Source organism: Palaemon carinicauda, chromosome 15 (genome assembly GCF_036898095.1).
Source record: "Palaemon carinicauda isolate YSFRI2023 chromosome 15, ASM3689809v2, whole genome shotgun sequence".
Lineage (NCBI taxonomy): Eukaryota > Metazoa > Arthropoda > Malacostraca > Decapoda > Palaemonidae > Palaemon > Palaemon carinicauda.
Window position 1 is genome coordinate 99924430 of NC_090739.1, and position 11533 is coordinate 99935962.

Below are 11533 nucleotides of genomic sequence, written 5' to 3' on the forward strand. Positions count from 1 at the left end.
TTGGATATTCAGTGTTATATATATTGCTGTCTGGGAGTTATATAACAGTGTTAGAGCTCGGGTATTAATATTTTCTAGTGTAACAAATTTAATGCAAAAACAAACAGGTGAGTTTGAAACTCGAGAAGTTGTATAGCTTGCCGGCTGTAATATATGAAATATATATATATATATATATATATATATATATATATATATATATAAATATATATATATATATATATATATATATATATATATATATGTGTGTGTGTGTGTGTGTATATACACATTTATATATATATATATATATATATATATATATATATATATAAATAAATAAATAAATATATATATATATATATATATATATATATATATATATATATATATATATATATATATATATATATATATATATGTGTGTGTGTGTATATATGTACACATATTTATATATATATATATATATATATATATATATATATTTATATATATATATATAGATATATATATATATAATATATATATATATATATATATATATATATATATATATTTATATATATATATATATATATATATATATATATATATATATATATATATATATATATATATATATATATATATATATATGTAAAATTACATGTTTAAATACATGGCTTAAGAAGTCAATATGGAAGTAGGAGCGAGTGTGAGAAATGCCATAGTCATGTCATAACCAGGATGCTAATGACAAACCTCAGCAATGTAACATGTTTATGAAGAATAAACACAAATACGAATCGTGAGAAAGAGTTGTGTCGTACCGGATGCAGGTGTCTTCCTGTATTAATGTTTAGTTTACATTATGTGTTTAAATGCTTAGATAACTGACTATACGATATCTGTGATATTGATATTTTAGCCAGTTCTCATTTAGATGTCAAACGGAATGGACATCCGACCAAACCATCTATACTCCTGTGATGGAGATGTTAATAACTGTTTTTGAAAGGAATAAAGTATTTCAAAGTTAACTTACCTAGACTTACTTGAAGATGTAACATACCAAGTCTAATATACAACACATTGAAGATGACATTTGATGGGAACCCGAATGTGTGTTAATAACAGTATCACACCAATAAATGGTGGCAGCGAATAAAACTCTAAGAACCAGAGAAAGATCTTCAAGAACCAGTGAATAAAACTCTAAGAACCAGAGAAAGATCTTCAAGAACCAGTGAATAAAACTCTAAGAAGCAGAGAAAGATCTTCAAGAAATCAACAGTAATGAATCTACAATTTTGACTAAGTATGTACGTCCACCGAAGAAATGAAAACATTGAATACCAACAAATAAATGTTATACAAACTGAGGAACTGGATCTTCAATCAACATCCTAAGAAAACCAAGGAATGACATTCAACGTTTACTAAACATTGAAGAAACATATCCAGGAAGCACTACATTCAACGGTAATCGGACCGAAAATATTCACCCAAACATCAATAAGAAGAAACAATCCAGTGAGAGAGAGAGAGGAAATGACGACATCACCCTTCGCCCATATAAACTGAAGCTAAGTACATTTCTTTATTCATTTCAGTTTTAGACAGTGAAGTGTAGTTATCACGAGTCAATTGTCCATTATTGCTGGGGTGAGTTGTTTGTTAATCTTCATTTTTCCTTTCATTAAAGGAAACTGTATTCAACTTTGAATTCTCATCGAGAATTTTTTTTTCTCTCTGTGCTAATTCCGTTTTCTTTCAGAAGTTCTCGGGAAATATCTTTATATTTGTATCATTGTATTGGGGGATTGTGTTATGATCTTTGTTTGAATAGTTTTTATGCGTTTACGCAGTGGACATCTGTATTCATATAGAGATATTGATAGGATTGTAAGGAATCGAAGAGATAAAAAACAAGTTAAAGTCAAAATGACACCTCCTGTCAGCCCGAGTAACCCCACCTCCGGCCCGAGTAACCCCACCTCCGGCCCGAGTAACCCCATCCCAGCTCCCTGTTAACTTAGTTAATGCCCGATCAGCTATCCTTCCTTTTCAAGGTCGGGTCAACGGCTTCTTACCTCAGAATGTTGAGTCGTGGATTTCTTCCGTCGACGCCCATTCAAATGCTAAACAAATTATAGACCCATTTGTACAATTACAAGAAAATAAAAGTTTTATAGACTTTTCTAAAGGAGATGCGAGTGCGTATTTGAGCGGAGTTTCGTTTCAAGAAGCAGTTACAAGGGATGATTTCAAAGTTAGGCTACGTGGGTCTATGGCGGTGAGGAAGCCTTGGATGTAGTTTTAACATTAAGAAATACACTTAATCAAGCCACTATGACTCAGCTTAATGTTATTGAGAGAGCAGCTCTCATTGCCGACAGGCTAAACGAGTATCAAGATATTTTAGGTAATTCCACTTGGGTTACTAGAGATAACATCTCCGTGAAAGATTTCTTACGATTAATGTATTTAACTTGCATGACACTTATGTTGCCTGAAGCTTTAGTGCGGTGTTTTGATGAAAAGTTAACGCCAGCAAGTACAGAATTGGATGTATATAAACAGATAAAGAAACATATGTCTAAGTTTCCTGATCTTGATCCTGTGTTTACACAAGTTTTTGCAAAGAATGAAACTAAGCCACAACAAGTAAATGTAGTTCATAATAGTCAAGTTGCAGGAATGATGTGTTATAATTGCAAACGTCAAGGTCACTTGATTGCAGACTGCAGAACGAGATTCTGTTCGTTACATAATAGTTCTACTCATTCATATAGTCAGTGCTACTCACGTAAGACACAACACAATCCTAGAAATATACAGTCAATTCCACAGTCAGTTCCATATGGAAATAAAAAGAAAAATCCTCAGTTCAATAAGAAGAAACAGACAAACGTCAATGTAGTTCAAAATCAGAAACAAACAAATAGTTCTTCAAATAACGCTGATCCTGGGTCGTCAAACCAGAACTCGCAAGGTCAGACTAATTTTCAGAATGTGCAGAGCAAAGCAAATACCACATAATTAACTTCAATGGGGAAGAGAGTGATGTTGGGTCAAGGTCATTCATATCAACATCAGTAGTATTGAATGTTTTACCAGATCATTGTGAGGCAATAGATTTTCCTATGAAACACACGACTGAATTAAATCAGTGCGTGCTCCCATAGATTTGCACCGAATTCATACAATAATAAGCCAAAATGAGTTACGACCAACATTATATGCTGTAAATTTAGAACACAGATCATTTACATTATTTTTTGACTCTGGTAGTCCACGTAATATCATGGATTTAAGGACACATCATTTGTTGTTTTCGAACTTCCCTATAGAAAAGTCCGGAGTAAGGCTCTCGGGTATAGGAAATAATGAATTAAATGTAATAGGCGTAACTCATGTTCAGTTCAAGGTCGGTAAGCGCACGTTTGCTGATACATTTGTTGTTGTATAAAACATTGATATGTATCCAGCTGTAATTATAGGATACCCATCTATGGGCAATCAAAACATTATCTTAGCCCCTGCCAAGCACGGCGTGTATATCAAAGGAAAATTCTATAAGTCTTCTAATACCTTAAAATCAGTTTTGGATAAAAAAGAGAGGACAAATAAAACAGTGACATACGTTGAAGAACCAATAACTTGTCTCACTATTAAAGAAATAATATACGCGACGCAACAGAATTCTCGTTCACCCGTAATATCATCTTGCACGCAATCTATAGAGCCGAACGTAACTTTAAATTTAATAGTACAAAGAAAGAAAACGTTACCGGGATCTGAAATATTAATCCTTTCCGACACTTTGAAAACTAACGGATTGTCCGTCACACAAGCTATTTATATAGTAGGCTCACATCAACAATGTAATATTGAAGTCTGTAATCATTTAAATACCACTTTAGTAATTCAAAAAAATCAACATATCTTGGATGTAGAAGTTTATAAACATCGTATTCTTACCGTTGCTGAAATCAATCACGCTCAATCAGTTGCGAATGAATCCCTTTTGCAATCTATTAAAAATAAAATCAATAAAGACATTCAAGAAGAAGAAATTCAGCAGATTTTTTTTGGACTTTTAACTGAGTATCATGATGTTTTTTCCACTACGGATGGATCCTTAGGAAAAACAGATATGATCGAGCATCAAATAAGGTTAAAGGACAAGCAGAAAATTATCTATGTACCCTCGTACAGACTCCCTATGAAATTCCAGAATGAAATAAATAATGAAGTAGGTAACATGCTAGAAGAAGAAGTCATTAGGAAATCGAACAGCCCTTATAATTTTCCGTTAATAGTTTTACCGAAAAAAGATCGAACATGGCGTATCTGCGTAGATTTCCGTCGCTTGAATGAGGAAACGATCCCTGATCGATTCCCAGTGCCATGTACTGACGATATTTTATCTTTGTTAGGTCAGAATAAATATTTTACCAGTTTGGACTTACTTATAGGCTTTCACCAGATATCATTAGAAAAAAATAGTATCCCATACGCAGCCTTCAGCACAGCCAGGGGACATTATGAATTTTTACGGATGCCTTTTGGTTTACGTTGTGCTCCCATAACATTTACAAGAAGGATTAACTTAGTGTTTGGAGACATGCTAGGGGATATATTGCATGCCTATATGGACGACCTTGTAATCTTTTCCAATACCTTAGAAGAACATCTACATAAATTAGAACTAGTACTACAGAGACTAAGACAACAGAGTCTAAGACAACATAACTTAAGGGTAAAGATTAGTAAGTGTGAATTTCTCAAAACAGAATTAGTCTATTTGGGTTTTACGGTGTCAAGCCAAGGTCTTAAAGTAGTCCATGATAAGGTATCGGCTATCTGTAACTTTCCGATACCTACTAATGTCAGGGGAATACAGCAATTTCTGGGGTGAAGTGGATATTACAAGCGTTTTATACGCAATTATTCAATAATAGCCGCTCCCCTAACTGATCTTACGAAGAAGGGTGTAGATCTCATAAGGTCTGAGCAGCATCAACAGGCGTTTAATACCTTGAAAGATGAACTGTGTAGTTCTCCTATTTTAAAATTTCCTGACTTCAGTAAGGAATTCTTCATTGCAACAGACGCCTCAGACTTAGGAGTAGGTGGGGTATTGCTTCAGCAATAGGAAAAACAATTTTTCCCGATAGCTTTTTATTCTCGAAAACTGAGAACTTCCGAAAGTAAGTATGCAGTAATAGACAAGTAAGGGCTAGCTATTGTTAATTCACTGGTGCATTTTAAGTTCATAATATACGGTTATCCCGTTAAGGTTCTTACTGATCATAAACCACTAACCGACTTCTTTAAAGGCTTCAGTCACAGCCCCAAATGAACTCGGTGGCATTTGATCATTTAAGACTTTGGCGCGAGAATCGGGTATTTACCTGGGAAAGCAAATATCATTGCTGATGCATTATCATGCAACCCCGTGTCATCTTGTACAGAGCCTTTAGCTGAATTAATAGATATATCAACATCCATGCCTATTGTTAAAAGTATATCTGAAAAACAAGATCTGGGCTGGAGTGCTGAATTATTACAGACAGAGCAAGGAAAAGATCAGATATTAGAAAATATTATAAATGCTTTGGAAGGCAATCATAAGGAAAAGGAATATATAAAGTATACGCAGCAGAATTATATAATCAAAGACAATATTCTGTGTAGATCCGTGAAAAGGAAAATCCGCAATACACCATATGTGACTAACGACCAGTTAGTGGTACCAATCTCACTTATATCCAATGTCCTAAATTGGTTGCATGCAAACCCATTGCATGGACACCCGGGGTTCTCATTAATGTTACAGAAAGCCAAATCATTGTTTTATTGGCATACCATGCTTACAGATATAAAAAAACACATAGCTAATTGTCGCACTTGTCAGGAAAACAAAGGGCATACGAAAACACCTGTCAGCCTAGGGGCTTATCCTGTGCCCAATCAACCCTTTGAAAGGATACATTTAGATTTATTAACAGGATTTTACGAGTCAGACAGAGGAAATAAGCACCTCTTAGTAATTGTAGATGCTTTGACTCGATATACAGAACTAATAGCTCTTAAAACTAAAACTGCGATTGAATGCGCTAGGAAGTTTTACGAGTGTTACATTTTTAAACATAGAATTCCATACATGATAATTTCAGACTCGGGTGGAGAATTTAATAATCACTTTCTTACCTCATTGTGTGAATTCCTTAGCATAAAGAAAATCAATACTATGATCTATCACCCAGAGTCGAATGGGCTAGTGGAAAGAGCGAATAGGAAGGTTTTAAACATATTAAGAGTAACACTAGGGGGATCAGACCCCAACTGGGATATTGCAATACCTGCAGTACTGAGTACTCTAAATCATTCATATCATACATCAATTAAAATGTCACCACACGAGGCATTGTATGGTACCCCAGTTAGAATGCCTTTCCATGTATTAACGCCTATAACTAATTTATCAAATCCTTTAAAAAAATATATAAATGCAAGCAAAAGTCGTTTTGATAGCCTTCGAAAGACTTTAGAAGAATCACAAATCATAATGAAAAGGAATCATGATAAAATAGCGAAGCCAACTAAAACATATACCGTGGGTGATAATGTATACATACAGGTAAATGTACGTAAAGGACTCAATTATAAACTAACACCTAAGTTTGAAGGCCCATTTAACATTTTGGAAACATTAACGGCCAATAGGTTTAGAGTTCAAAACGTATCCCAACCCACTGATGAGAGAATCGTACCATTGGCTCACATAAGAAATTAAAATAAGAGGAAAAAAAGTGAGGGAAAATTTTTTATTTTTTTTATTTTTGTGAACCTTATATGTTAAAAGGTTTTTCTTCTTAATACATGAGTAATTACATATATTTTTCTCGTTACAGGTTTCCAAGATGAAGTTTTTATTGTTAGGAGTGATATTGCTCGCTCAGATATTTTTCTCGTGTGGGATGAGCTCTAAAACTAAAAGTATAGATTTTAAATATGGCACTATAGTAGAAAGACAAGAAGACGTTTTTATTACATCAAGTAACGTAGTTGTTGAAGTACGTATGCAAGCAATTTTTCTCACAGAGAATGACGTCACTAGCTTAAAGAGCGCCATTTCAAGGTTTGCTGTTTCATTAAATGAAATGCATGGAAGACACTTTCCTTTCAATACAGAGAGTTCGCTTGCATCGACACTAAAAGTTGTAGAGATGCTATCCGGCGACTTGCAAAATAAGACTTACGAGGCAGAATCTTTGGCTCGTGACCTTTTGATTTGGACAGTAAGACACGATAACCTTGAAAAACGTAACCCGTTTATTTTTGCTGCACTAAACATCTTTGGTTCTATTGCAAGTTTAGGCTTAGGGATTTCCAATTGTCTTAAGATTAGTAATCAAAATAAGAAAATTGAGTTTTTGACTCATGAAAATGAATTGATTATGTCAGAACTAAGGAATCAGTTAGCTTCAATCAATCAAATTATGAGTTTGGTGAACGAACATTCTAGTAATATCAGTCAGATTATGGAAGTACAAGATTTGTTGTCAACGTTAACGTATTATGATTCAAAAATAGATCATATACATAATAGAATTGCACATTTCATTGAGAAATCAAAAAACTATGTGGAAGCTATCACGTTAGCGACTAAAGGTGTACTGTCACCACATTTGTTGCCAATAAGAGAATTAACGTTAATTGTGGAGAACGGACGGGAGAAATTAGGTTATGTTCCTTTGTTAGCCGCACGTACGTTAGAATTTTATTATAGCCTAATTACAGTTAGCGTTGAAAATCACAGGATTATGATTACAATTCCCTTTGTTTCTTCCGATGCTTGGAAATCTTACAGGATAACACCATTTCCGTCTTTCATGACGAATCACTCAAATCCAGTAATATCCAGTTTGACAGGACACGTATTGATTTCCCCAGACAAGGAAACATATACGGTCATTAAAGACTTAAATCAATTAACTCACTGTTCAGACGCAATGAATGAAAAAATATGTACAGCTGACTCCTTTGAATTCCATAAAAACTCAATGGATTCATGCGAGTTAGGTATAGTGCTAGACGGTGCTCTCTCCCATACACATGAAAATTGTCTGAAAAAGCTTTATACCTTTGACGATAATAAGTTCAATTGCAGACTGAACAACGGCTCGTGGATAAGATACGACAAGGCCGGCTTCAATGTATCATGCTCGGATGGATCCACGTCCTATTCCCAAATCTTTGTTGCAGCAGATGGTTGTATCGGTACGTCCCCGAATTACATGGTCCGTGGAATCAAGACTATCATCAGAGAACTAGCCTACTTCGTGAACTTCATGTGGTCGACTACAATTCCATCTTTACCTCTCCCATACAATGCACGTGTGGCTAAGCGGTTGATGAAATTAACCGAGATGGACCACCCGACACCGACTTCTGCAGACCTTCATTTCTACGTGTTACTAGCAGCAATCAGCGTTACGGTGATGATATTTATCGCCGTTAACATCTTTCTTTGACGTAAGTTAAAGAAAAATAAAATGGAGCTCAAATAGATCGTTTTGTCATGTCCAGACAAAACTCCTTATTTAATTCAATTTAAAGCCGTTTGAAACTGGCCCCTTCATTCGCTCAAAGGAGTAAAAATTATCTCGGAAATGTGTTTTGCACGAAAAGCAGTTAGTATGCTAGTAATATGTAGTTGAAGAGACTATAGAACATTTGCATTTTAAAAACATTAAACAAAAAAAACATATAAAAAATAAATAATTTTTTAGGCACCTAATAAAATATAAAAGCCCTAAATGTTAAAATAAAGAATCTATGGGCATCTAATAAAATATATAGGCCATATATATATATATATATATATATATATATATATATATATATATATATATATATATATATATATATATATATATATATATATATATATATATATGTGTGTGTGTGTGTGTGTGTGTGTGTGTGTGTGTACGAAACCGTGGTACGTGTACGTACCAGGAATTCGTGTTTGTGTACTAAAATTTTATCTTTACCAATGTAACAAATATCTTTTATTAGTTACCGTATTATAATAATCTATATTTTTGACAAAGGTAACAATTATTCTTTAACATGTTACCGAATCATATGTATATCAGTATTTTTTTTTGTTGGTACCATATAATCGTTTGCTAGCAATGTACCATATATACGATCTGTATTTATCATGCATTTTTTTTCTTTGTTTTTACAATGTCTGTTAAGTATGCATCTTTTTTTTAATGTGCCTATTTGAACATTCATCCTTAATCATTTGCTTATGGCTAAAGTTAAAAAAAAAAGAAAATATATATATATATATATATATATATATATATATATATATATATATATATATATATATATATATATATATATATATATACAGTCACACTCCTAGTAAACATATTTTCAACGTATTGTTAAATATTCTATAAATTGACGGTAGCTGACCGAGCTAGTGTAATATATGTAAAATTACATGTTTAAATACATGACTTAAGAAGTCAATATGGAAGTAGGGGCGAGTGTGAGAAATGCCATAGTCATGTCATAACCAGGATGCTAATGCCAAACCTCAGCAATGTAACATGTTTATGAAAAATAAACACAAATACGAATCGTGAGAAAGAGTTGTGTCGCACCGGATGCAGGTGTCTTCCTCTATTAATGTTTAGTTTACATTATGTGTTTAAATGCTGAGATAACTGACTATACGATATCTGTGATATTGATATTTCAGCCAGTTCTTATTTAGATGTCATACGGAATGGTCATCAGACCAAACCATCTATACTCCTGTGATGGAGATGTTGATAACTGTGTTTAAAGGAGTAAACTATTTCAAAGTTAACTTACCTAGATTTACTTGAAGATGTAACATACCAAGTCTAATATACAACACATTGAAGATGACATTTGATGTGTCAATACCAGTATCACACAATATATATATATATATATATATATATATATATATATATATATATATATATATATATATATGTGTGTGTGTGTGTGTGTGTGTGTGTGTGTGTGTCTGTATGTGTGTGTGTAACAAATGTATTTAATGGATTTTGTAAATTTGAGAACAAAGCCCTTAGAAGAATATTGGGAGTCAAATGGCAGGACAGGATTAGATATGGAATTATAAGACAGATTAATCAAGTGGCATATATGGAAGAGATCATGGTGACGGGTAGAAGGAGATGGTTTGGCCATGCTCCTGGCACTCCCTATGAGAAATTAGATTACCAAACTTTTAATCGGACTTCACAAGGGACAAAAAGAGTTGGGAGACCCAGGCTACATGCCTGAGGACTATGAAGCGTGAAGTAGGAGATGCTGAATGGAAAAGTAATAATTTGAAGGCTCAACTGCAGAAATCTAACCGGAGCATTTGGCGTCAATAGGCGTAGGAGAAGATGATGATGCTGATGATGATGATGATGATTGATAACTCCCCTAATTGTGTTATCCTTCCTATTTTCACAGCTGCTTAATTGATGGCATTGCAAGTGGTCTATATGCCGACAGCAGATGGCGTTTCTTGGTGGTCACCAAACCAAGTCCTGACCGGATCCAGTTCAACTTAACTTCGTTAATCAGTAGACCGAGTTTACTGGTGTCAGTATGATGTATTTCATATATTGTACATAGATCAATATACGAAAAAAAAAAAGTTCGGCAAATTTGAATTCCAAGTAAACAAAAAATTAATGGAAACTGTATGGAAACTTTGCATAATGCATGTTTATGCCTTTTTGTGCCGGCAGTTTATTGATCTGTTTTGGTTATCGGGCACTAAAATACTAACCAGATATCGTTTACGTTTAATTCCCTGATTGAAACCCCAGAAAAGAATGACACTATTTGTAGGAAATTCAAGAAGTGCTAACTCGTACCTTGTTCAGTAGGCTGACTGGTGTTGCTGGGAGATGACACAACCATCGCTAAACAACACAGCTGTAGAACCATACGATTTCACCTACAGTGATAATTGTATTTTGTCATATGGAAAATAAAAAGAGAAAAACATATTAGTTTCTAATGAATATATCAAACCTTTTTTTTATTCTTTTACCTTTGAAATGTTTAATTCTCCGATGCATGTGAAGGATATGAAATCAATTAATTAGCTGTTATGTAAATAATTTTGAAAACTATATATGTCTTGCATAAACAGTGATGCTTTATAACATAAACCCTGTCTAAAATGTAAGGAATGTAAAGATTTGATATAGAAAACTTCCTAAAAGGGTTCAGCTATTTAAAAAAAATTGGTTCAATGTCAGAGTATGCTGAACTGAAAGATTTTGTCATTATGCGTAATATACTTCCACTATCTTCATGGTTAGTGCTCGGTCAATGCTTGCTTAATGTTTATAATAGGTGTAACTTCTTATTCTTCCACTAATATCCGATTATATCTTGATACGAATTTCTGACGAGTTTGTTATCTCCCAGAACGAACAACATATATTTTCGTCATATTTCAATGATTTTTTTTTTTTTTTTGTCA

The 11533-nt window shown here is 33.6% G+C and overlaps 1 pseudogene; it reads right to left on the reverse strand.

The window, feature by feature from the left end:
• Nucleotides 1–11025, reverse strand: part of LOC137654113 (uncharacterized) — a 143890-nt pseudogene extending 132865 nt beyond the window's left edge.
• Between the last annotated feature and the right edge of the window lie 508 nt (nt 11026–11533).